General features: G+C 40.3%; 1 long non-coding RNA gene across 1 annotated transcript; it reads left to right on the top strand.

Moving 5' to 3' along the window:
* On the top strand, positions 1 to 27,835 carry LOC129494294 (uncharacterized). The gene is made up of 2 exons (XR_008661320.1): positions 1 to 261; positions 27,592 to 27,835. It is a non-coding gene; the product is annotated as an uncharacterized LOC129494294 (long non-coding RNA).

Genomic DNA, 27,835 nt, shown 5'->3' with positions numbered 1-27,835 from the left:
TAGAGGCTGCCCCACCAATGGCCATACAGACAACTTACATCTCAGCAGAAACTGGAGAGGACAGAGAAGCAGCCAGCACCTGACACTCCTTCCCATGGGTGTCTTAAGCTCCTCCTCTCACTTGCCCCTCTCTCGAAATAGCCAGAACTCCAAGGAGACTGGGGGAGATGGTGCTCTGAATTAACTGGGAAATCTCTGAAGTGATTGAATCTGACTGGAAACGACTGGGTTACACTCTGTCAGCAGAAATGGGGGCTTGAGGTAAGACTAAATTTAGTAATGGGGGCGTTACATGCCTGAGATTGGCAGATTGCGATCATTCTTAGTAGATACGTAGGAACCTAAAAATAGTGCTGAATCGTATAACTCAGTAATAATGTGATGATTCTTAATTGTACATTTTGTTGGACACTTTGGGACGCTCGGTGGCAAATATGCTGACAGAGGTACTTTGAGCAAGTCTTGGTCCCAAAGGAAAATGAGTGCTGCTGGAAATTTATAGAAGCTTTCAGAAGGCTGTCCTAGCAACTGAGAGAGCAGTGTGTTCAGGGATCCTGTGGTTTATTTTTAATCTGAAGCCCAAATCTGTATAGAGATGTCATTAGTGCTGACTAATGATTTTCAGATGATTATTCTGGGCTCCGATTTATCAGACAGTGTGGCAGTGATTGTGAAATTTCTAAAATTTACATCTTCAAGTATGGATCTTAAAGCCAGTTTGATAGATCTTATATGGTCTAGAGCTGCGGTCTTCAGACTTCCTTATCAAGAGGATAAATAAATAGCTAAATAATTCTGAGCAAGCAGCCTCAGTAATTGTGAGCATGCAACCCCAGACCCGGCCTTACAACTGCTAATTTCAGAGGGGCCTTTAGTAACACCTGCCAACCCTACCGCATGCATATCATCAGTTTATTCACTTTTCCTATCCTCGGGGATTATGTTCACCCCTTCTTCATTCTCCTTAAATCTCCACTTCTCCCCAAGCTCAGTCAGCTGTTGACCTTGCCTTTTTAATTCATTGAAAAAACACAGCAGTCTAAAGAAAACCTCCACTTCCTCCATCCCCACATCCACCAACACACCCACTCTCCGCCCTATATTCTGCTTTCCCTCTAGTTACAAGGAATGCATTGGGTGCTCGGATAAACCAACTGGCCCCCTCTCACCTACTCCATGACGTGTCTCCAAGTGGGTGCCTTCTTAAATTCTGCACCCACGCTCTTCTGCTTGCCTCACCGAGTCCTGGCTCCACCTACTGGCACCACCTTAAAAATGTATGCGGCCTTGGCTACTTCCTACCACCTCTACTGCTGGGGACCTTGGCCTCATTTAAACCAGGACAACAGCTCCTGTAGCTAGTGAACCAGCTGGTCCTTCGACTTCACCACCCTGGCTGACTATTCTCAACAGGGCAGACCTAATTCTTTTTCATTGTAAGTCACTTGAGGTCACTCTTCTCTCAAGGCCCTCCACTGACTTCCCCTCTACTCCAAGCAAAAGCCAAAGCCCTGGCAGTGGCCTAACGGCAGACATGAACACATGATGTGAGGCTAGCTACTCCTCCGACCTCAGCTCCTACCACACACTCTGCACCACCCCACCTCCACCCCTGCCCCAGCCCCTGCCCCAGCCACCCTGACCTCCCTGCTAGACTTTGAATGTGGCAAGCACACTCCAGGACAAGGCCTTTGCTTTTGCTGCTTCCTCCACCTACACTTCTCTTTCCCTGGATGCCTTCATGCTTTGGTGCCTGTTTTTGACATCTCTGTTCAAATTCATTGCATTATCAGAAAGGCTTTCCCGACCACCCTACCTAGAAGAATAATCCCCCTTATCCTGAGGGATTGTGCTCCATAATCTCACACAATCTGACAAACTTCATTCCCACCCAACTAGGATGTAAGCTGTATGGTACCTTGTCCGCCATTTTGTCCACTGATGTACATAGCAGGCCATCAATAAATAGGTCTTAAATTAATATATCCACATTTATAATTCTTTTCATGCATACCTATCAATCCATATGTAGTATTAATAAATATTTTTTCATTTTGGGATAAAAGTTCTAATATTCCCCTTTCTCGTCACCCCATCTTATTCTATTAAGCTTCCTTAGGCAAGACTATTAGGCCCAGCCCATGCACCACCCCCTGAGGGTCCCTTGTCATGGTGACCCAATATTCTGGAGGGTTGGTGTCATACTTTCCCTGCCTGCTCAGGAGAAAAGTAGGATGAGAACTACTGGCTCAGAATTTACTGTGTTATTTTTACCATAACATTTCAGAAATGGTCTACTGTGTCTATCAAGGAAATACAGCTGTTCTCCAGAATTCCATTTTTAAACCACAAAAACATCTTGACGCCCCCCACCCTATTCAGTGATGATGAATTTATTCAAATCTAAATTAAAAATTAGGGGAAAAATTCACTTATATATAAACATATTCATATGGCTATATAATATGTATGTAGATAAAAATGTTGCTACTTATATAAACGCATATACATGTTTAGCAACCTATCAACTTTGCATATATGCTTCTCTTAAAAAGCAAAGCTGTTGTTAATTAAAAATTAACTGTAAAAAGCTATAAAAATTAACACCAACTGTTACTGACCCAAATAAAGTATTTTTAAATATAATCTAGGGGGTGCTTGGGTGGCTCAAATCGGTTAAGTGTCCTACTGGATCTCAGCTCAGGTCATGATCTCAGGGCCCCATATTGGGTTTCTCACAGGACATGGAGCTTGCTTGTCACTCCCCCTCTGCTCCTCCCCCACCCCTCTCTAAAACAAATAAATAAAAATCTTTTAGAAAATAAATAAATGTAATCTGGGTGTTGTAAAATGCAAAGCTTTTGTTCATCCTAGTCTAAAACAATAACACCCTGGAAGTTAACCAAAAACACATTCCCCCCCTCCCGTGGTTTCCTTATGTGGAAATAATTGGAGTCCAGGCTACCCCTTCCCCACCTCTGCTTTGTGACCAAGGACCTTTCTATGTCCCACCTTTGGTTGGGCTCCGTGGGGAGCGCACAGGAGCAATGCAGACGGTGAGCAGGAGGGGCAAAAGCACTGTTCCACTCGGGAAGGAATCCAGGTGGTTGGAGGAGGGGGGGGTCAGGGCTCAATTTTCCCAACAACAAAAACAGAGGTGATGCTTATGCTTCTCCATGGACAGGATGTCCCCAGAGGTGCAAAGTCAGCGCAAAAGGAGATTTCCACAGGGGGAGGGGGTGCCAATGAACAGGCATGCAGGGAGAGGGGAACGGCCCCTAATTTCTCTCCTGTTTGTTTGGAAGGGGACAGACAGCCTGACTTTAGCCTATTTTCCTTTTCTTTCTAAACAAAAGGTAGCCCCAAAGGTTAGGCAGGGCCAGAACACCGTGGAGAGCCCCGGACGCTGACATCATTATAAAAGAGGAGCCACTGAGACACGGATTCCAGGCTTTACTGGACACAAGTGGTCCCCCCGTTGGCTTTCACTCGTGCCTGTGCACACCTCGAATGCACACCTCCACCTGAGCCCCGCCACAGAAGGGTGCCTGCCGCAGGCCCCTGCTGCTGAAGCTCGGGAGCCAGGGCAGGGAGGCGACATCACCCACCCATTTTTAAAAAACCAAAACGGAGGCTCGAATGTGCAACAGGGCCCCCGGGGAACATTCACGCCAACGCCTCCCGGGCCTTCCACGCTCACCTGGCGGCTCACCTGGCCGCTCACCTGGCTGCGGCCCCCCGCCCGCGCCGTCTCTTGGGGGCCTGCTCGCCAGGTGGCCGGCACGGGGGACAGGGGAGGGAGGGAGGCCAGAGGATCTGAGTCAAAACTCGCAGCCCACCAGCTGTCCCCGCAGGGGCCGTGCAGAAGGCGGCTCAGAGCGCAGGTGAGAGCCCCTGGCGCACCCGCAGCTCCGCACCCGGTGCATTTACACGGGGGGGGGACGGTCCCGGGGGCGGGGGACAGCGCGTGGTCAAACACCTGGCCCGGACTCGGTTGTCCTCCACCCTAACCTCTGGCTGATGCTTTCAAAAGTCCAGATGCGGGGCTCCCCGGGTGGCTTAGGGGTTGAGCACCTGCCTTGGGCCCAGGGCGTGATCCTGGAGACCCGGGATCAAGTCCCGCATCGGGCTCCCTGCAATGGAGCCTGCTTCTCCCTCTGCCTGGGTCTCTGCCTCTCTCTCTCTCTCTCTCTCTCTCTCTCTCTCTCTCTCACTCTCTCTCTCATGAATAAGTAAATAAATAAAATCTTAAAAAAAGAAAAAAGAAAAAAGTCCTCCTAGCTAATTCCGAAAGCATGAGCCCAGACTCAAGCTCAAGCCTCTTGGATACACGATGACTCTTTAGGAAAAGGTAGCAAGAGGGACACTTCCCTTTCAAACAGTTCCAGTATTTAACTGAAATAGTTTTTATCCATCCTCTTACGATATCGCTGGGACAATATTAGATCACGCAGAACAGTACAAAAGATAGACAAATCTTACCTGCCTTGGAGATCAGCTCTGCTGGTATTTTTTTTTTTTTATGTGGCTCCTGCACCCACGTGCGTGTTCAGGTGTGTGCTTCGTAACCACCTTTTCCTGCTGCAATTATTTTTACGAAACAATACTTACTGTAAAATAAGTACTTTTTAACTTAATTGTAAATACTTATTTACAGAGTAGTATTTGCCCAGGGATACAAATTTCAAACAACATCAGGGAGGTGAAAAGACCTACCCTCAAGTCCTCCCCCCTTCAGCTTCAAACTCCTACTCCCTAGTGTAACCACTGTCTGACAGTTTGTGGGATAGTCTTCTAGAACCTTCCCGGAGAGAAGGGTAGACTTTTTTTCATAACCAAAGACTGCATCATGTATACTGTTTCACCACCTGGTTTTCACTCAGTAAAATAGTAGAGGTATATTTCCATGTCAATACATATAGATTTGTGTGGGTCTTTTAATTACTTTAGAGATTCATAATAAGAACATATGGATTCAGGCACCTGGGTGACTCAGTGGTTGAGTGTCGGCCTTTGGCTCAGGTCGTGAGCCCAGGATCCTGGGATCCAGTCCTGCATCAGGGTCCCTGCAGGGAGCCTGCTTCTTCCTCTGCCTGTCTCTGCCTCTCTCTGTGTCTCTCATGAATAAATTAATAAAATCTTAAAAAAAAAAAGAAAAGAAAAGAAAAGAGAGCATACCGGATCTTCTCCAAGCATTGCCCTATGGGTGTAGATTGTCTTCTCCCTTCCTTCCTTCATCTATTTATTCATTTCTGCTGGTACAAACGATTCTGCAATGCCCATCCCCGCACCCAGACTTTAAACACCTGCTTGAGAGCTCCCCTTTGTTGCTGCTCACAGTGAATTCAGACCACCTGCTGGTCTGGGTTTCCCTGGAGTCCGGTAGGTCGGCCTGCTTCCCCTACAGGAGGGCTGATTGCAGACTCCACTTGAGCGGCAGGTGCTTCATCCGGGTGACTGACTCCTCTAAGATCTACAGGGAGAACAACCAAAGTTGGCGGAACACTGGCCAAAGTTCTCCTGCAGTTGATTGTTTTCTTCCTTAGTCTCTGATATGGACACCTGGAATCTGCTCAAGCTCAGTTCTGTGTAGTCATCAGGCCCCGCGTCTATCCAAGGAGCCCTCCCCTGTCCCAACCAGTCCATCACCCAGCAGTATCTGTGTTTGGCCCCAGTACCCATTCCGTATGCACTGTTGAGGAAGCTCTGGAATCTGGTTGATCCTGTGTTCCTGATGCCCTGTTAGTGCCTGATAATTGACCTCTTTAGTACATTACAAGCCATGCCTGTTTTTCATAGTCACTGATTCTGACATTAGAGCTTCTCGGTGATTCTTAGGTAGAAGTATCTCAGATGTTTTGGCTCTGGTGTTGTTGCTGTTGTTCTGGTTTTCTCTATTCCTTTATATATCGATCCTATCAAATTTTTATCTCCTAGAGTTTCCCAAATTTTCTGTTCTGCCAGTGGCACATTCTCTTGTTTTGCAATGTTATTATCATTTCACTCCTTTTTTAAAATTTTAATTTTCTATACTTTTAATCATAGGAAAGGGGAGTTAATGAATATCATCAGTCTGCCATCTTGAATTTGATATATTGTGACCTATTGAGTTTTTTAAATTTTTTCTTAAAAATGCATATATAATATATGAATGTACTTATTGTAAAAGTTTTATAATATGTAATGACATAAACTAGAATATGAACTTATCCCTTTCCCCATCTATCCTCACCCCCAAACCCTTCTTAGGAGATTACAACTTTTAAAGTTCAGTGGGCAGCCTGAACTTTAAAGTTCATACATGTGAAGCATTCATAGGTAGTAAGAGGGGACTCACTGGAAGAACTGTTCTGTAACAAACTTTTTTCACTGACAGTACTTCCTATGGGTATTTTCATTCAATGCATATATATTTATCTCATTTTTTAATAACTGCATTGTGTTCCATATTATAAATTTGCCATAGTGTGTTAAGCCCCACCTACATTAATTGGTTATTTTCAGTTATTTTGTTATTAAATTAAAACAATGTTACAGGGATCCCTGGGTGGCACAGTGGTTTAGCGCCTGTCTTTGGCCCAGGGCGCGATCCTGGAGACCTGGGATCGAATCCCATGTCGGGCTCCTGGTGCATGGAGCCTGCTTCTCCCTCTGCCTGTGTTTCTGCCTCTCCCTCTCTCTCTCTCTCTCTCTCTGTGACTATCATAAATAAATAAATAAAAATTAAAATTAAAAATTAAAACAATGTTACACAATGCACATCCTTGCACATACATCTTTGTACCCATGTAAGTTTTTCCAGAGGATAAATTTCTAGAGATGTAATGTTGACTCAGAATTACTCACATTAAAAAATTTGATGGATATTACCAAACTGCCATCCAAAAAGATCCCACGAATATATATCCCTCTGATAATAGAAATGTTCTTTTCCCTATATCTTGATCAAAGCCATGTATTAAATTTTTGCCATTCTTAGAGATAAAATGATCTCCTTTTAAGGTTGTATTGCCTTGGGGGTACCTGGGTGGCTCAGTGGTTGAGTGTCTGCCTTTGGCTCAGGTCGTAATCCTGGGGTCCTGGGATCAAGTCCGACATCAGGCTCCCCATAGGGAGCCTGTGTCTCTACCTATGTCCCTCTGCCTATGTCTCTGCCTCTCTCTGTGTCTCTCGTGAATAAATAAATAAATCTTTTTTTAAAAGGTTGTATTGCCCTGATTGCTAATGAAACATGTCTTTTGTAATATTTATTTATTTGGGTGGCAGGGGACAAAGGGAGAGAGAGAGTCTTAAGCAGACTCCACATCAAGCACAGAGCCCAATGCAGGACTGGATCCCAGAACCCTGAGAACACAACCTGAGCCAAAACCAAGAGTCCAACACTTAACTGCACCACCCAAATGCCCCTTAAAACTTACGGTCATTTGCCATGTATAGTTCTTCTTCCACAAATTGTTTTATTTACATTCTTTGCTTGTTTTATTAACAATATTGTCCTCATACCTCATTGATTATGGGAGCTACTGATATAATCTAGGCTATATATGTTTTATATAAAAATATATGTTAGCTATTTTTTCACAGCTTTCCACTTTAAATTTGTTTTGTGTAAACAGATAATTTGTTTTTGCAAGATTTTGTTTGTTGTTACTACAATGAGTACATATATGTCAGTATGTTGTTTGAAAACTTGTGATTTTTGTACATTATTTGGGAAAGCCATCCCCACCTTTAGCTCATGAAAAAATATTCTCCTATATTTGCTTCAGATACATATGCATGTGCTTTTGAGCTCCTTTTCTGAAATTTACTTGGGAGTATGATATGAGGTGTGAATCTAATGTGATACTTTTTAAAAATGGATAGTGAATTTCATAACATGGTGTACTGAATTGTCAGTTCTTTTCCTCGTTGATTTAAATTCACCCTTTTGATATAAACTAAATCCCCAGGTTGGTTTCTGAATCTCTATGCTCTTCTCTTGATCTCTTTGTCTATTCTCGTGACAATAGCACACTGTTTATATAACCACCATGTGGTGGCAGCTGCTAAGATGGCCCCCAATGATTCCTGCCTCCTGGTGTCCACAATCTTGTATAGTCTCCCCTGTTGTACCCAGGCTGGTCTGTGTAATCAAAAGCATAGGACAGAATCATCATTTGCTGTGGGGAAAAAAAACAGATGCCATGTCCTATAGGCGGCCCCATACGGAGGCCACTATAGCAAAGAACAGAAGCGTCCTGCCAATGGTGTGAGCTTGGAAATCAATTCTCCAGCCCCTTCTGATAACTGTGGTGCTGGCCCACATCTTGACTGTAACTTAATCCACTCTGTATTCCTGATCCTCAGAAACTGTGTGAGACAATCAAAATTTGTTGTTTTAAAATGCCAAATGTGGGGGCACTCGGTGACACAGTGATAGATAAGTAGTGCCTATTGTTTTTATAATGCATCTTAGTATTTCATAGAGCAAGTCTTCCACTAAAGCTTAGTTCTGCCACCACCCCCCACAACAGTTTTTAAGCAATATCTTCTCATTTTATGAACTTCAAAATTCACCTTGCAAATTCCACAAAGAACCCTCTTGGGATTGAGACTGAGACTACACTGATTTTAGAGATTAAGTTTGAGATATTGGACAACTATACAAGATTGGATCTTCCCATCTGGGAGCATGGGTATGTCTCTCCATATATTTAGGTGTTTTTTCAAATCCTCCAAGAAAGTTTTATAGTTCTCTTCATAAAAGACTGTCATATTTATTAAGTTTATTTTCTAGGTCTTTTATGGGGTGTAATGCCATCGTGATATCTTTTTTCTCATCACATTTTTTGAATTGTTCAATGCTAATGTGTAGGGAAATTACTGAGTTTTGTACCTTGATCTTGAGCCTTTCTCTTTTACTTTGAACTCCCAGTTCAAGTAATTCTGCCATTGATTCTCTTGAATTTTCTAGGGAGGAAAATATCACCTGAAAATAGTAACCATTTGACTCTTTCTTTCCAAGATTGATTCCTCTTCTATTTATGTTTTATGACACTAAGAGCCCCAAAATAATGTTAATTATAAGTAGAGATAGTAAGCTTGCTGTCACTCTAGTGAAAATGGGTGAGGGCTTCACAATTAATACTGATTTCACTGCACTTTTCCAGTAGATGGTATTTATCAGGTCAAGAAATTTCCTTATAGCCCTGGCTTATAAGTGATTATTTTTGTTGTTGTCATTATTATGAATTCATGTTGATTTTTTCCAAATGCTTTTTTGGCCATCTATTCAGATAATTATATTCTTTTTCCTTTAATCTATTATTATATTCATAAGCTGATATTGAATCTTCCGTGTGCAAATAATAAATTCTACTACATCATGATTTATTAGTCTTTTAATATCCTGCTGAATTCTGTTTTCCAAAATTTTATTTAGGGTTTTTATTTTGTAAGTGAAAATAAATTGTAGTCTTTTTGTGCTATTTATTGCATGGTTTTGCTATTAAGACTATGGTAGTATGGAATGAATTAGAAAGCTTCTCTACATTTTGTATAATCTGAGTTTCCATAGTACAAGAATTTTTTTTCTTATAGGTATGAGTGAGTTTCACAGTTAAACTCTCTGTAACGGTACTTTCAATTCCTTTTATAGTTCTTGAACTATTATTCCACTTTTTAGTTCTTCAGTCAATTTTAATTATGCAATTTTTGCTAGAAAAGCATCTCATTTTGTTTACATATTCATATTGGTTGCCACACAATGTACTAGATAATCTCTCACAATTTAAAAAAAAACCCTCTGTATCTATAGTTATCTTTATCATTCATAATATTTATTAGTTATTTCTCTCTTTTCTTCATCAGACTTGTCATGGGTTTGTCTACTTTACTGGTCTTTTATAGAACTATATTTGGGTATTGATCAGCATTACAATCTTGGGAGGCTTTTGCTTGTTAGTTACTTTTGAATTATTTTTAAAAACCAATCATACATGAAGAACACAATAAATGACATTTAAATATGCTATATGGAATAAATAGCACATTAGAAGAAGCAGAAGAATGAATCAGTGACCTGGAAGACAGAGTAATGGAAAGTAGTCAAGCAGAGCAGGTGATAGAAAAAAAAATTATCCAAAAAGGAATAGATTTAGAAAACTTAGTGGCACCACCAAACTTAATAACATTCACATTATAGGTATCCCAGAAGGAGAAGAGAGAGAAAAGGGGACACAAAATTTATTTGAGAAAATAATGGCTGAAAACTTCCTGAATCTGTGGAAGAAAACAGAAATCCAGGAGACACAGAGATCCCTCTCAAAAATCAACCCAAGAGGACCACACCAAGGCACATAGTAATTAAAATGGCAAAAGTAGTGATAAAGAGAGAATTATAAAAGCAGCAAGAGAAAAGAAAATGGCTATATATGAGGGAAACCCCCATAAAGCTGTCAGCAGTCTTTTCAGCAGAAAATTTGAAGGTCAGAAGGAGTGGCATGGTACATTCAAAGTGCTGAAGGGAAGAAATCTGCAGCCAAGAATACTCTATCCAGCAAGACTATCATCAGAATAGAAGGAGAGATAAAGAGTTTCCCAGGCAAACAGAAGTTAAAGAAATTCATGACTACTAAATGAGACCTACAAGAAATGTTAAAGGAAAGGAAAGACTATAAGTAAAACTAAGCATGGAAAGGAAAGACCATAAGTAAAACTAAGAAAAGTAGGAAGCATAAAAGCAGTAAAAATAAGTATATCTTAAAAATCAGTCAAGGGAGTCACAAAATAAAAGGATGTAAAGTATAACACCATATACCTAAAACATGGGAGAGAGGGGAGAGAAGTAAAGAATGTATCCAAACTTAGGCAACCATCAACTTAATATAGACTTCCATATGCAGAAGTTATATACAAACCTAATGGTAACCACAAATAAAAACCAGCAATAAATGTGCAAAAAATAAAGAGAAAAAAATCCAAGTATATAACTAAATAAAGTCAACTTAATAGGAGAGAAGAGAGCATGGGAAGAAAGGAAAAGAACTATAAAAATAGCCATAAAACAAGTAACAAAATGGCAATAAATATACATCTATCAAAAACTACTTTTAATACAAATGGACTAAACACTCTAATCAAAAGACATAGGGTGATGAGATAGATTTTAAAAAAAAAAAAACCAAGACCCATCTATATGCCTACAAGAGACTCATTTCAGTCCTAAGACACATGCAGATTGAAAGTAAAGGGATAAAAAAGAAAGAAAGTAAAGGGATAGAGAAGTATTTATCATGCAAATGGATATGAAAAGAAAGCCAAGGTAGTAATACTTACATCGGACAAAATAGACTTGAAAACAAAGACTATAAAAAGAGACAAAGAAGGACATTATATAATCATAAAAGGGACAATTCAGCAAGGAGATATAATCATTGTAACTATTTATATGGGAGTACCCAAATACATAAAACAGTTAATGGCAAACATAAAGGAACTAATCAGTAGTAATACATTAATAATAGAGGACTTTAACACCCCACTTACACCAATGGGAAGATTATCCAAACAGAAAATCAATAGGGAAACAGTAGCTCTGAATGATACATTGGACCAGATGGATTTAACAGATAAACTTGGAACATATTATCCTTAAAAAAGCAGAATATACATTCCTTTCAAGTGTACATGGAACATTCTCCAGAATAGATCACATATTAGCCCACAAAACAAGTCTCAACAAGTCAAAAAATCAAAATCATACCATGCATCTTTTCTGACCGCCACACTATGAAACTAGAAATCAGCCAGAAGAAAAAAACTGAAAAGCACACAAAAATTTGGAGGTTAAATAACCTGCTGCTAAACAATGAGTGGGTCAGCCAAGAAATCAAAAAGGAAATCAAAAAATACATAGAGACAAATGAAAATGAAAGCAATGGATAATGATCCAAAATTTTTGGTATGCAGCAAAAGATGTTCTAAGAGGGAAATTTATAGCAATTTCACCACCAGTTTAACAGAATCAAAAAACTCAAAACAAACAAGTCCAGCACCAGACAGCTTCATGGGCAAATTCTACAAAACATTTAAAGAAGAGTTAATACCTATTCTACTCCAACCATTCCAAAATATCAAAAAGGAAGGAAAACTTCCAAATTCATTCTACCAGGCCTGCCATTACCCTAATCTCAAAACCAGATAAATACACCACTAAAAAAGAGAACTATAGGCCAATATCTCAAAAATCCTCAACAAAATATTATCAAACTAAATAAAAAATACATAAAAAAAATCATTCACCACCATCAAGTGGTGTTTATTCCTGGGATGCAAGGATGACTCAATATTCACAAATCAATAACTGTGATACATCACGTCAATAAGAGAAAGTATTAAAAAAACTCCTATCATCATTTGAGTAGATGCAGAAAAGACATATGACAAATAAAAAGGAATAAAAATCATCCAAGTTGGAAAGGAGGAAGTAAAACTTTCACTATTTGCAGATGACATGAAACTATACATAGAAAACCCAAAAAACTCTACCAAAAAACTGCTAGAACTGATAAATGAATTCAGTAAGGTTGCAGGGTACAAAATGAATGTACAGAAATTTCTGTACACTAATAATGAAGCAGCAGAAAAAGAAAGTAAGAAAACAATCCCATTTACAGTTGCACCAAAAATAGTAAGATACCTAGGAATAAACTTAACCAAGACCTACTTTAAAACTACAATACGCTGATGAAAGAAATTGAAGATGACACAAACAAATGGAAAGATATTCCATGCTCATGGATTGGAAGAACAGATATTGTTAAAATGTCCATAGTATCCAAAGCAATCTACACATTTTTAAACTTATTTATTTATTTATTTAATTTAAATTCAATTTGCCAACATATAGTATAACACCCAGTGCTCATCCCAGCAAGCGCCCTCCTCAGTGCCCATCACGCAGCTACCCCACTCCCCACCCACCTCCCCTTCTGCAACCCTTTGTTTCCCAGAGTTAGGAGTCTCTCTGGTTTATCGCCCTCTCTAATTTTTCCCACACATTTAATGCAATCCTATCAAAATACCAACCGTGTTTTTCACAGAACTAGAACAAATAATCCTAAAATTCGTGTGGAACCACAAAAGATCCTGAATAACCAAAGAAATCTTGAAAATGAAAAGCAAAACTAGGATCTCATTCCAGATTTCAAGTCTACTGCAAAGCTGTAGAAATCAAAACAGTATGGCACTGGCACAAAAATAGACACATAGATCAATAGAACAGAATAGAGAGCTCAGAAACAAATCCATGATTATATAGTCAATTAAAAGTGCCAGGGTATCCATTTTTACAGACATTAAAGAGTTTAAGAAATCTATATTTTCTCTTAGATTTTATACTGTTTTGCTTGTTATATTTCAATCTTTAGATTTATCTGGGTTTACTGAGCTATCGTACGTAGGGAAGATGTTTAACTTTGTTTTTATTGAAATAGCAATCTGTTGTCCCAGAACCATTTGCTAAACAATCTACATGGAAGATTGTCTCTCTCCAGCCATGGTATTTCTAATACAGCATTTATATTCCTGTGAATTGCCATAGTTGACCAAATCACAGTTATCAAGTGCAGGGTCTCATAGAAAACAGGGAATTGCTTGGGAGAACATGGTATAGATAAAAAGAACTACAATAAATAAATATTCTAGGAAATTGAATCCAATTTTGAACCAAATCAGTTTGGGCTGGTAAAGTTCTCACTGGTTAACAACATACCAAATTATTCCATAGCACTTACTGAGTGCCAGGTATTGTTCTAATAACTTTTTATGTAAGCAATGCCTCATAATAAGCCTCTGAAGTAGGCATGGTAGTTACCCCTATTTTACAGACAATGAAAAAGTTAAGATACACAGAGGTTATGTAACCAAAATACTTTGACCCATTTCTGCGCTCTTGAATTTTATGGATCTTTCTAGCTCTGCACCTCAGTTCTCATTCCTAAAGCTCTAAAATATATTTTAATATGTGGTAGGGTTTAGTTTCCCCTCATAACTCTTCTTCAAACATTCCTAGTGAATCTTATATGCATATTATTCGGGGTAGATTTTTTAAATAATTTTCTACAAGTTACAAAAACCCATTAGGATTCTTAAGAGATTGCATTAAGTTATTATGACAAGTTCCACTAAATTAAGCCATTGATACTACAGAAACTTCTTGTCCAGGTTTTTTACCCCCTTTGATTAGGTCTTTCTTTATTTCCCTCAGTAGAATTCATAGTGTTGTCCTACAAGCCCTGCACAATCCTTACTAAATTTGTTCCTTAGTATTCTATGTATTTTTTCTCATCTGGCTTATTTTTCACTATACTGCTTAATTAGTTGTTGTTAATAGAGAAAAAATAATTTTTTTAGTATGTATAGTCTATCTGACCTCTATTGATGCTTTTACTGGTTTGTGTATTCCTCTTTTCTGCTTTCTACAGACAATCGTATACACTGTAAATAATAATTTTATCTTTCCAATAATTATGTGTTATTTATTATATCATTTTTTGCCCTATATTGGCTAGAGCTTCAAGAACAATTAAAATGCTTTTGTAAATGATATGTGATTCAACCATGTTATCCCCAAAAGCTTTCTTGTACTTAAGTAGGCAAATCCAACTGTGAGCTAAATATTTAATGCATGCCTATTTTTGCTGGTTTATGTTATTTCCAAGTTGTATACATATAGTATTATATATTGATCATTACATTCCTGAGCCTTCATTAGGTATGATCATTTTATGAACATGGTATAAAATTTGTAATGCAAATTTCATATTCCGAATAATCATAGAACTTATAATGGTTGTATCATTGTTTTCATGATAAATTATTAATTGAACCTAAATGTATCTGATGCCAAATGCTGGCTCATGAACATAATTCTTATATGTAATGTTTCTATGGAAAAGTACAGTCTGCTTTTTGACTATCCACTTAATTTGGTTTCCAAGATCATATTCCAGCAAGAAGCAGGAGCTACACGTATAAAGTTAGCTTTAGATATTAAAAGCCTTCTATAAACTGTTGGATCTCATGAGGGAATGCTGGGTATGTTGATATTGGAATAGTGAGCTAGGGGCCAAGTTGGGGTATTCTAAAAGCAAGAAAGTCACAAATATTTCAAGTCAATGAGGCCAAACACAATAATATAGCTAACAAAGAAAATCTCTCAGGACCTATAATGACCATTGCATACATTAAATATGAACTCAAGAGAGAATTTCCCAAACTGTTTGGATCACGGTTAGACAGACAGTTTCTGCAGATTGCTTAATACAAAGTAAATGGTGTACAAATTGGCATTTCCTGATCTCTGGTTTTGTGAGAGTGATTCCCCACCCCCAAATCCCAGAACATATTTTAACAATTTAATAACTAAGTTCTATTAAGGTGGCTTCAATTTAACTCTTTTGTTCTTTTCCTTGAGCAATCAGTGACCCATGTGACATCCCAAACCGAACCCAGATCACTCCTCTCTTGTGCTCTTTTGTGACAAAAAGCCCCTGGGGTAGGAGGTGGAGTTGAAAACCGGTTTGGAGGGCAACGGTCAGGTCAGCTGGAGTTGGCAGTCCCCACCCAGGAAGAGTGAGTACTGGGATTGATCCTAAAGGGCCTCTGCGGCTGTGGGCTCTATCATCTTTCTGAAGCATTGACAGACATACAGTTCTTGGTTGCCCTCAGCCCTCCTGAGGCACAAAATAGAAAATGGGATTTAGATGCAGTTTTTACCTCCAAAGAAGGTGGAAAAGATGGCTTCCCACAGCTCTGATGTCAGAGATGTGAGAAAAGCCCCTATAAATGCCCAAGATTGGCCAATCTCCATGTTGACCTGTTTTCTGGTTCATCAATAATGTCCCCAAATACGATGGGTTTACAAAAACTTTAATAAGAAATTTTAGTCAAAGGGATCAAAGTTCCTTATTTTATTTCTCTGGAAACCAAGAATGTGTTTCATTCTGTGAGCACAGCCAATTACCCTGGGGAAGTGATTCCTTACTGGTAAACGGTCAACCTGCCAAGATCTGTGAAAAGTCTGAGATTTTTCTCTACTTGCAAGCTAGCAAATTAGCTGTTATCATTTCATGGATACTGGAAGAAGGGACAGGACTTCTAGGTTGGACACAAAAGACTCTAATCACTCAGAGCATAAAAGGCAACTGTTCTCCTGCTCCCCAGTCCTACAGAGCACCCTGGGTGGGTGCTGCACACGCAGATTTGCATTACAGATGAAAATTCCAAATTAGAAGAACCCTGATCTTTTATAATGGGCTGCCAGCAAACCTGTCTAATTTTTGCCTGCAAGGAGAAATTTTCTTTATTACATTGGGTAGTCAACAAAACTGCCCTCAGCTCCATAGAGAGACACTATCTTACTTATTCTTCTAATGCTGTTCACTGTACAAACATCCTTGAAAAGATAATCTACAAAATGTACCCCTAAAACTAACACAATGTGATATGTCAACTATTACCTCAATTTAAAAACACACACACACACACACACAGGGAAATGAAAGAAGAGACAAAAGGACAAATCCCACGGGGGAAAAAGAAAGATAATCCAGAACAAAGACAAACAGTGCCTCTGCATGCAAAATGTGCAAAACTGTTAGAGACTTGTCTTAGTCAGTTGAGGCCACTAAAACAAAAATAGCATATATTGGTTGGCTTAACATATTTATTTCTCACAGTTCTGGAAGCTGAGAAGTTTAAGATCAAGGTGCCACAAGTTCCATGTCTGGCAAAGGCCCACTTCCTGGTTCACTGATGGTCATCTTTTAAAGGTGTTCTTATGTGGCAGAAGGGGTGAGGGACATTTCTGGAGTCTCTTGCAAGGTCACTAATTACACTCATAATGGCTCCATCATCATAAACTAAGTACCTCCTAAAAGCCCACCTCCAAATATCATTACACTGGAGATAAGATTTAAACACACGATTGGGCCAGAGTGGCACAAGCATTCAGTCTGTAGCAAGATCGATGAAGAACTGTCCCCCCACACAATTCTATTTATCAAGCTTTCAAAAAAAAAAAAAACCCACAATCTACAGACTCACCACTGATATCTTATCTCACATTGATAAGGAGGAAAAAGAGTGTTTTCTCCCTCTTCATAAGAGAGTTTCAAAAGAGAACCATAGCTTGATTTGGAATAAGGAACATGATGCCAGCAGTGTATAGTTCTCCTTTTGCTATTCTCCATCTCGCAGCCTTGCAACATTACAAGCCCAGCTGTTAGCCACATGCAATCACTTGAGCCACAAAGAGTATGAGAATAAAAATATTAGCATTATTTCCATGGCATTGGATTCACATGGTTGTTACAGAAATAACCTCAGCATACTACAATAGTTATTTTGCTCTTGAATGTCTTGACAGCCAAGGGGAGTGGGGGGGGGGGATTCTCTTTATTTGAAAAGTGTTTAAAATGAAAGTACCTGTTATACATCTTTGCTGGAGAATGATGGGAAATGAATTTGCTGAAACCATATGGAAGGGAAGAAGGAATCAATTAAAAACAGAAATCTAAAAACAGAGAACCGCAGTATGGTAATCATACTATGGAAATGGGGATCAGGGATCCATACAAAAAAACGTTTCCTAAAATTCAAGATTCCATACGTCATCAGCTAATTCTACTTTTGACTGAGGACATATGGTTCTGACAAATCGCCTTCAATTTTTTACATTCTGAATTGTCATTTGCCTTGGTGGTGAGATGGAAATAATAATTGAACTGGGAAGTCAGGGAACATTATTGGATGTCTTCTCAGAATGATTTTGAGTCTTAGTTTCCCCACCAGTAAAATGAGAGGCTACACAACCTGTGTCAAGTTTTCCAGCCCTCAAACACTAGTGCAGTCTTCAGAGAAGGAAATTTAATTCATTTTAATATATTCCCATTATTAATTGATGAATAGTCATAACCTAAACGAACCATTCATGCCTGAAAATTATCATGAATGGAAATCACAACCTAAGCGGGTAAAATCCAGATAAGGTGAACAAATCCACGTGAATCCTTAGAGCTTATCTACTTCATCATCCCATTTAATGTGGTATGTGCATTCCTTTTTCATCAATATAACTTTAGAGGACTCTCCATACTGCCCTTTTAGAACAAAAAGTCATCCCTTTAGAATGTGATGATTGAGAAAATATATGACACGAAACAACCAGTATGAATTGCATAATGCTTTTAATATTCAAATCTATTTTACTTAATGCATGTATTTGAAAAATAGTAAATAATTCACAGTATTAAAGAGAATACAGTACTTTGGGTATATATGATCTCACAGACTCACTGCAGTAACCAGTGTCTTTACCCTCTCACCAACCCCACCCCAAGGGTCTTCAGCCCATATGCTGAGAACTACTCCTCTACAGCATGCCATCATAGACTAATTTGGGCGGAGAAAGGGAATTCAATAAATATTTTTATTTTAAAGATTATTAGAAATGGAGTATTAGAAAACAATCAGTAGCAAAACTAAAGTTAGATGTCAGATGTCTTCTTTATTTCATTTTTATTCTGGAATATGACCAGTCATTCTTTTGTAGATGGTGCCAATGGTGCCCTACCCAGATCCCATTTACCTGGCCAATACTTTGATCCTTCAACTGCTCTATGGGCTGCAACCAGCTCACAGATGTACTCCTCACCTGAGAATTGCCTCCAAAAGAGCTGCCTTGTCTGGAAATCCTCTGAAGGTTACACCTCACACTTCACACACACACACACACAGGCATCTTACAAGCAGTAATGGACTGATGTAGGGGCACAGAAGACCCACTTCCCTTGTCTCAAGCAGGACAACTCTGTGATACCACTCATACTCCAGAATTCCATGGGGTCAGGTTGAGGTTAGACTTTAGCTGAACTTTCATCTTTAACCAGCTTCTTCCCCTGCCCTATCCTGGTTCCCTTACTTCTCTACAAGTTTCTTCTGAGAGTACTCTGTCAATGATTCACTTGCACAAAAATCCCCAGTTTGGGCTCTCCTTCTAGAGAACATGACCTAAGACACTCTCCTTCAACTTTTCCATGAATGGAACTGACAACCCTATGAAGCATGCCCCTCTGTTTTTGGACAGTTGTGATAATGAGAAAGTTATATTTATTATTATTATTATTATTATCATATTATTATATTCTAATTACATCTGCCTCTGTGATTCCCACCCATGGGTCTATGTAGAATGAATCTCATTCCTTTTCCACATTGACAATCCCTCATATTTGAGAGGGGAAAAAGCATATGTCCTACTCAGATCTTGTTTTCTAGGCTGTGAGGAAAAAAGAAAGTCTTCTGTTGATTTTTTTTTTAATCACAGAATGATATTTTAACTCAGGGTAATGTCTGTCTGACGACAAAATTGCATGACAATAGAAAATCTACCAAAGGAAAATTTGAAGAAGACTATGTTCCTTCCAATCCGCTGTCTGAGGGGGCTGAGGTTGGAGGGAGTGTGGAGAGACCAGCCCAGTACAAGAATGAGAAGAGCAAATCTCATAAAAGTAAATAAATCAGACATAAATTACTTAAAACCAGACACAGTGGAAGGCTGCAAAGGCCATGGAATAGAAACCTTCTCAGGAGGACATCTCGTATAAGTAGGTCAGGAAGAAACTCTAGGACTCAAATGTGTATATGTCAATGCACACAGCATGTATATACTTAAAATTTTTTTTAAAGATTGTATTATTTTTTTATTTATGAGAGACACAGAGAGAGGCAGAGACACAGGCAGAGGGAGAGGCAGGCTCCCTGAGGGGAGCTTGATGTGGGACTCAATTCCAGGACCCGGGGATCACGACCTGAGCCAAAGGCAGATGCTCAACCACTAAGCCACCCAGCCATCCCTATATTTAAGATTTTTAGATAAGAAAAGGTAAATACTGTCTCAGAATCATGAAGATGTATTGATGAGATGCATGCCTAGAAACAGCACTAAAAGAGCATAGTATGCCTTGTTCGAACAGAATGTTTCATTTGAAAGGATAGGGTGGGGAAACGATGTCAAGAACGCATATAGTCTTCCTATACTTTCCACTCAATGAATCATTCCCTTTTGAACAAGACATACTGTACTCTTATGATCGTGTTCTTGACATGCATCCCCCCACACACACACAAGAATGCATATGTTCCTATGAAAAAATATACTTGAAGCTTTTGTTTGAACTGGGAAGAAATATCACTAGGTGACTTTACAGAGTTTTCTGAATCTAAGATTAAATAAAGCAAGCGTCTTAAAGGTTCAATGATGTGAAAAAGGATTCCTGAGAATCATTGACTCTTAAAGCTACAGGAAAACTTGAGGCCATCGGCATTCCAAGTTAAAGAAATTGTAGCCTAGAGCATAATCCACCTACTTCAATTCTATTAGGAATGTATGAAACCCTTGGAGCACTTCCCCTACTTTGTTTCATCTATTCTTAGAGTGCTTCTTGCAGGTAAAGCAGTCATCAATAACCCTGCTTTATTGACCAGAAAATCAAAGTGACTCCCCAGTTAAGCGATTCCCACATGGCCAGGCAGGATGAAAAGTCAGTTCCTGAAGGCATCTGGTAATCTTCCTACGACATCACTGTTTTCCCAGCTACCAGTTATCTCAGCAAATGTTGCCAAGATTTTCTAAAATCAAAACAAAAATACGTATTCTCTTTAAAACGTATACATATTTACATACATACATGATATGGATAAGAAACACATTCGAGAAAAGAAAAAACTGATCGGGAGTTACCACTCCAAAAAGACTGGAAGTCAATATTTATTTAAGGCTTCCGGTCATTCGATACCACTTTGTCAGACATTTAATCATGTGACTTGAATCTCTCCATCCACGTGGTTCCAGGCAAAATCATTAGAAGCTAGTAAATAAGAGCCATGTTTAGATGTGATTTTGCAAAGACTGCCCTGGAAAGGCAGGCCAGCGCCAAAATTCCAGGACTGCCCTTGCAAAAGAAGCTCCGTACTGGAAATCCGGAATCATATTCTAGTCTGGCTCTGAGCCATGTGACCTTGGGTGAATCAAGTCAACACTCTGCACCTGAACTTCTCGCTTTCTAAAATTGATTCAACTACCCTGATCAACTTCTGTACTGTCTAAACTATCAACGATACTGATCAGCCTCAACTATACCGATCCCCGACTTGCAACATCTCTAAGTCATCACCTATGGGGAAACCTGGTTTGCTCATGAGAGCTCCCCCCTCTCCCACAGCCTTGATTTGCAATGTGTTGGAGCCAGCTCAGGTCAGCAGGATGGCTCACAGGTATGTTTAGCCTGATTTGTGCAATATTTTTAAAATATCTAAAAAACTTAACCAAGCAATTATTTTTTGATTCGCTCAATTGGGGATAAAATTTTTTTAAAGAGACTATAACTTTATAACTCTCGACCATACTACTACTATTTTGGTTCAGCAATATGCTTCTTCTTCCCTCCTCCCCGCCTTGCCTGTATTAAGCGATGTTAAAATATGCTGTCACACTAGAGACTCGTGGGGGATTTAATGCCAGACTTCATGTTTTGGCACCCATAAATAGTCGGCCACAGTTCCAATCTGAGAAAGATATAGATGCATCTCGAGTCTAGCTATTGGCTCTCAGCTGGTGGCTTCTCAAATGTCTCCATTTCCCTCAGCCCCTTCACACTCACTACCAAGCAAATGGGTGGGTTTCTAATGAGATTAACTGCTGGGTAATGATATAAAATGGTGTGCTAGGCTGAAATACAATAACCTAGATGAAAACAAAGCCCCCTATCATTCTCCACCCCATGCTCTGGCTGCCTCACCACCTGGGTCAGTGGACCTGAGCTCACAGCTCTCACTGGCCTCCTGCAGAGGAGCCAAGGGAGAGCTCAGCCTCAGCTCCTCAGTCTCCTGGGGGATCTTACTCCCCAAAATTTCCCCCAGATCCTATCTCAGATGTCCAGGCTCCCGTGGTGGCTGGGGCTATTCTCACAGCACTGACCTAACTCCCTGATGGATCCCACATACCCATCATCCATTGTCCCTCTGGGAGCAGAGTGGGCCCCTACTCCCCTGGGCAGGGTCTTGATAATAAAGCAGTATTGTTTTTGCAAAAAACAAAAACAAACAAACAGAAAAACAAAATAAAAAAAAAAATCTCTGTAGTTAAATATATGTTACCAACCTTGGACTTTCAGTTTCTTAAAAGAAAAACAAACCAAAAGTAGAGACGGTGCATTCATCACATTACATCTAATTCTCCACCAACAAGAATACTCAAGTTTCACTATCCAGTTGGGTGTTCAAATGAGGACATCTTTCTAAGGAAAACTTTCATAATTTCATGACCTAGTAGAATTAATTTTTCTTTTCACATTTTGAATTGCTACCATAAATACGAATACAAATTCAGCAGTCAGAAATTTTTAGCACCTTAATTTAGGTAACCAATGACTGCATAACTTGTTTATTTGTATATTAGATATAAGCTTTTAAGTATATTGTAACATTACCAGTGTTTCTTTGGCTGAATTTTCACAATTATTAGTGACAATTTTTGAGAAGGGAGGGAGTTTGGGTGAGTGGGAGCCCAAGAATGTTTACTTAGCTGCCTTTCTTTATTCACTGTAAATATTTCAGTTAAAAGAGTGTCGGGGGCTTCTGGGTAGCTCAGTCAGCTGAGCATCTCTTTTGGCTCAGGTCATGATCCCAGGGTCCTGGATTGAGCCCTGCATGGGGTCCCTTAGCAGGGAGCCTGCTTCTCCCTTTCCTGCTCCCCCTGCTTGTTCCCTTGCTCTCTCGCTCTCTCTGTCAAATAAATAAATAAAACCTTATATAAAAAATGCCATATGAGAGCAGGTGGTTGGATCTTTCTGTTTAAAAAAAGAAAGCAGTTTTGCTTTCATCACTCATCCCATCGGTGGCTGCCTAATCTCACTTGCTGGTGTCATGCAAGAAATGGATGCTTTTAGATACCAAGCTCTTACACATGTTGACTGTGTTCATCTTTTGATCCTTCACCTCTCTGCTCCTTTGTGATGTCAAAACACCTCAAAGCTTTGACTCAAATGGTGTCAAAACATAAAGACACAGTGTTGAATCCACTCATGAAGCCTCAAAACCAGTTATTCTACCCTTGCCATGTGTCCGCCATTCGCAACAGAGTAGTGAATCACGGGGCAGGGAAGTGAATCACAGCCACACCAAGAATTCCCCCTTTCTACTCTACCAGCTGTTTCTGAAGAATTGTAGAGATCTGAGCTCAAAGTGTACCCAGAAAATATTGAAATGGACTTTTTCTCACATACAACGTGTCAGAACTACACAATCAACCACCTTGACAGTCATCTGTTCATTTACAAAAAGAGTAAGCATGTCACTAAAATTTATTTCCAACAGCTACAGAACAGTTCATTAATTTTATTATAGTCAGAACCCATGTTACACATGTGGTCCTTTTTCCCTATTTCCTCTTCCCTCTCTTCTCCCTTTGTTGCATTAAATTGATCCTGTCTCCCTTTTAACCGCCTTGTCCTCGTTCCCCTCCTATGGATCCCTAAAGGGGTTGCCCCAGGACTGTATAATAATCCAAGAAAATTCCTGGGATTCCATATGTAGGGGGTGGTCAGGAAAGATTACACAGAGACCCTGGAAAGACAGAGTGGTTCCTGTAAATCCATTCATATGGTCCAAGTGAGTGAGGGAATTGGCTGACAAACGTTAATGTAAAATGCTAAAATCCAAATCTCCACAAAACAGCCAAATTTGTAAAAGAATTTTCTTCTTCTCAACAATTTGTTCACTCCATATTTGTCCTTCCAATATTTCCACCAGTCATGATTCCATTTTTCCATTGTTGTCTCCTGAACTTGGGCAAACCTGGTCACCTAACACATCCAATAAACTGAAGTTCGTTCACTGGCCCATCTTTGTATTTGCTGAAGGTAACCAAGATTAGAGAAGAAATTCACTAACACTAGGAAACAAACTAAAAAGATATGCCACTAATTAGAGTGAAAGCTAAGCAAAACACACGTGCACACACAAACACACACACATAAGAGGCCTTCTACTTGTCGGATTCAACAATTTCGGACGTCAGACGCAGGGATGCAACTGTCCTGTTGGAGGGCCCCTCTCCTCTTTAGTGCTGCTATCTATGCCCCCGTTTTAGATGTTGCCTGGTACCAATGTGGGCTTTTACAGAATTTCAAATAATATGCATATATGTAAATAACATTCTGTAAATACAAAAATCAACACTGCTTTTTTTCTAACAGCTCACTCTTCCCAAGAAGTGTTCCTATAACAAATAAATGGACAATTTTTTGCTTCCCTCTCACCCTAAATTGTGGCCTATTATCCTGTGGGACGGTAATCAGTGGCCAAGCCAGCAGGGACATTGGAATATCGGCAGTGAAACCCGTCACCACAGCACCTGCAGTCTATTGCATCACTACTGTGGGACGAGGGCACGTGGATTTTTAAAGGTATTTTTTAAAAGCCTTTGGACACAGACAGACCCTGACTTGCACAGACCCTGATTGGGTCTGTAGAACAACATAGCCAGGCCGGCCTGCGCCGCAGCTTCTTCACTTTAATGTGAGGCTCCCAAACGGGCCTTTGTTGGGAAGGAGGTAGCATGTATCACTCAGTACTTTCTAAAGGCAACAAAAGAGTACTCGCCAAATTGTGCTTAGGAATAAGCCAATTTAATCACCTATTAAATCACACATCAACCTTTATACCACAGCTTTCAAGTAGCATCCAGATAAAACTGCAGAGTGGTTCTGGTGTGAACTGGCTCACTTCTTTCACAGCACTCCTAGCCAAGGCCACCATCCTCCTTTTGCCAGTCCATTCTCTTTTATTGCCAAGTTCTGGGTAACTCTCCATTTGTTCACCAAATATTTGCTGAATACATACTAGGCATCGACAGTGTTCTGGGCTTAGGGATAAAAAGAAGCACCAATAAACATGGAACTCACTGGGGCACAATCAGTTAACATCCAACTCTTGGTTTTGGCTCAGGTCATGATCTCAGGGTCTTAAGATAAGACCCTGCTTCTGTAGCTCCATGCTCAGCACAGAGCCTGCTTGAGTTTCTCTCTCCCTCCTCCTCCACCCCTCCGCACCATGCTCTTTCTCTAAAATAAATAAGTATATTTTTAAGATATTATTTATTTATTCATGAGAGACACACAGAGAGAGGCAGAGACACAGGCAGAGGGAGAAACAGGATGCGGAACTCGATCCCAGGACCCCAGGATCACAATCTGAGCCAAAGGCAGATGCTTAACCACTGAGCCACCCAGGTGCCCCAATAAATAAATCTTTTTTAAAAAATCTCATTCATTTGGGGAATATAAATAATAGTGAAAGGGAATAGAGGGGAAGGGAGAAGAAATGGGTAGGAAATATCAGAAAGGGAGACAGAACATGGAAGACTCCTAACTCTGGGAAACAAACTAGGGGAGGTGGAAGGGGAGGAGGGCGGGGGGTGGGGGTGACTGGGTGATGGGCGCTGAGGGGGGCACTTGACGGGATGAGCACTGGGTGTTATTCTGTATGTTGGCAAATTGAACACCAATAAAAATAAATTTATTATTAAAAAAAATCATGGAACTTGAATTCTACTGGGTGACACACAGAATAACCAACAAACATAATATATAAGTATCTCACATAGTATATGAGGATGTAAAACATGTTATGGAGAAAATGCATCAGGGTGAAGGAGGCCCAGGACGATGGGCAGGGTCTGGAATTTAAACAGAGGTCAGGGATGCTTCACTGAGAAGGTGACATCTGAGCAAAGATGGAAGGCAGTGAGCAAAGAAGACACAGCATTACTTGAGGGGAGGGCAGTTCAGGCAGAGGGAATACACAGGGCTGAGGCTAGAGGCAGGGTGTGTTCTTGATGCGATCAAGGAAGAGGAGGGAGAGCAGCCTGGGAGGAGAAGGAAAGCCAGGGAAGAGGAAGAGGGACGGGCAGGAAAGTCATGGTGGTTCCCAGATCTGGGAGGACCTAGTAAGGACTTCAGCTCTTATTCCAAAATGACGCGGAGAGCCATTGTAAGGTTTGAGGAGAGGAGGGACTGATCTGGCTGGAGTGTCACACAGATCATTCTGGCTGCTGCCCTGCAACAGACTGCAGAGATGAGAGGCTAGTCAGAGACTGAGGCCATCATGGGAGTGATGGTGGTGGGGGCCAGGTGGTCGCAGTGGGCATGGTGAGAAGGCATCGAACTCTAGACACATTCTGAAGGGAGAGTCAGCACCAGTCCCTATGAGCTGTGAGGGAAAGGAGGCTGACTCCGGGGTAGTGGCCTGAACAAGTGAAGGATGGAGCAGCAGGGGTGTGGGTGAGATCGGGAGTGCACATCTGGATATATTGAGTTGGGAGACATATTAGATACCCAAGTAGGGAAGCTGAAGAAGCAAATGCATATCAGCCTATAGCCCAAAGGAAAGATCCAGGCTGGAGACATAAACTTGATTTGGGTCACATCTAAACCCATGAGACTGGCTGAGATCACCCGAAGTGAGTGAAGATGGAAAAGGCAAGAGGCCCAAAGTCAAAACCCCGGGTTCTGCAGAGGCTGGGAGTAGGGGAGGTACCAGCAAAGGACACTGAGAGAAATGGGCCAGTGAGATAAGAGGAAACAAAGGAGCATCCTGGAAGCCAAGGGAAGAAAGCTGCTTCCAGAAGAGAGTGATCAGCTATGTTGAGTGTCACTAATAGATCATATAAAATGAAGACTAAAACGGGCCATTAGACATCATAATTTGAAGATCTTTGGTAACCTTGACATGAGAATTTTGGGGAGGGGTACATAAATTTGATTGGAAAGGACTTAAGAGAATAAAAAGAGAGGAACTGGATATAATAGGTGTAGACAATTTTAGAACTGTGCCGTGAAAAGTGGCAGTTGGAAGAGCTTGGGAGAGAGAGCTACTGGCAGATGTGGGGTCAAGGAAGTTTTTTTTATACCATTAATACAAGAGAAATATGAATATGTTTGTATGGTGAGAGCAACGATTCAATAGAGAGGAGGAAACTGATGATATAGGAGAGAGTATGTTTGCCAAGCAGCATTAAGAGTCCATTTAGGATTTATATTCATAAATTTAAAATGAGAAGAGTCAGCATGGTTATTTTTCTCCAGTCACATTCAGCTGCATGGGTTCAAGCACTGAGTAGGTGGAAAGCTGGATTTTACCAAAGTTGTGGCTTAGCCAAGAAAGTTCAACAAAGTGAGATCTGTAAGGGGACAGGCAAGGGAACGATTTTAATGAGATATAAGGTATTGGTAAGGAGGGAGGGGAAGGCAACAGGGAAGCACACAAGATAAGAGTATAAGTCCCAGTGGAGTTGAAGGATTGCTGGAGATAGTGTTATGGGCTAAATTTGTGTCCTCTCAAAAATCTATATGTTGAAGTCCCCAGTACCTCCAAATATGACCTTACTTGGTAACAGAGTCAGTGCAGAAGTCATTACTTGCATTAAGATGAAGCCATATTGGAATATGGTGGCTCCTAAATCCAATATAACCAATGTCTTTATAGAAATGGGAGATTTGGACAAGACCACACACAGAGGGAGGACGCCATGTGAAGACGAAGGCAGAGATTGGAGTGATGTATCTACAAGCCAAGGAATACCAGAGATGGCCAGCAAACCACCCGAAGACAGGGGAGAGGCATGGAACAGATTCTCCCTCATAGCCCTCAAGAGGAATCAACCTACCCACACCTTGATCTTGGACTTCTAACCTCCAGAACTGTGTGAGAATAAATGCCTGTTGCTTAA

Source organism: Nyctereutes procyonoides, unplaced genomic scaffold, assembly GCF_905146905.1.
Source record: "Nyctereutes procyonoides isolate TBG_1078 unplaced genomic scaffold, NYPRO_anot_genome, whole genome shotgun sequence".
NCBI classification, from domain to species: Eukaryota; Metazoa; Chordata; class Mammalia; order Carnivora; family Canidae; genus Nyctereutes; species Nyctereutes procyonoides.
The sequence above is the reverse complement of the archived record's forward strand: the minus strand, read 5'-3'. Positions and strand labels throughout refer to the sequence as shown.